We start from the raw sequence: 280 nt of genomic DNA on the forward strand, positions 1-280 counted from the left end.
GGATATGTGGGCGTTTGTTGTCAGCATTTAACCTTATATGGTGGTGCTATTATCGGCACGAAAGGTTATACGAGAAACCGGACTACATGTAGTAATATGGAACAGGGTACTGTAGGAAAGCCCGCACTGACATCGCCCATGGCGTGGGCGACAGTGGCGACCCCGACGGAGCTTGTAAAAGCCACTAAAGTACGTCCAAGCGCTGGAGATGGATAGCACAGGCAAGAGCTCTAGATTGTCCTTACGTTTGCATTCGATGTCTGTGTTTCCAAGCGTAGAA

Source organism: Saprolegnia diclina, assembly GCF_000281045.1.
Source record: "Saprolegnia diclina VS20 unplaced genomic scaffold supercont1.47, whole genome shotgun sequence".
Taxonomy (NCBI): domain Eukaryota; phylum Oomycota; class Saprolegniomycetes; order Saprolegniales; family Saprolegniaceae; genus Saprolegnia; species Saprolegnia diclina.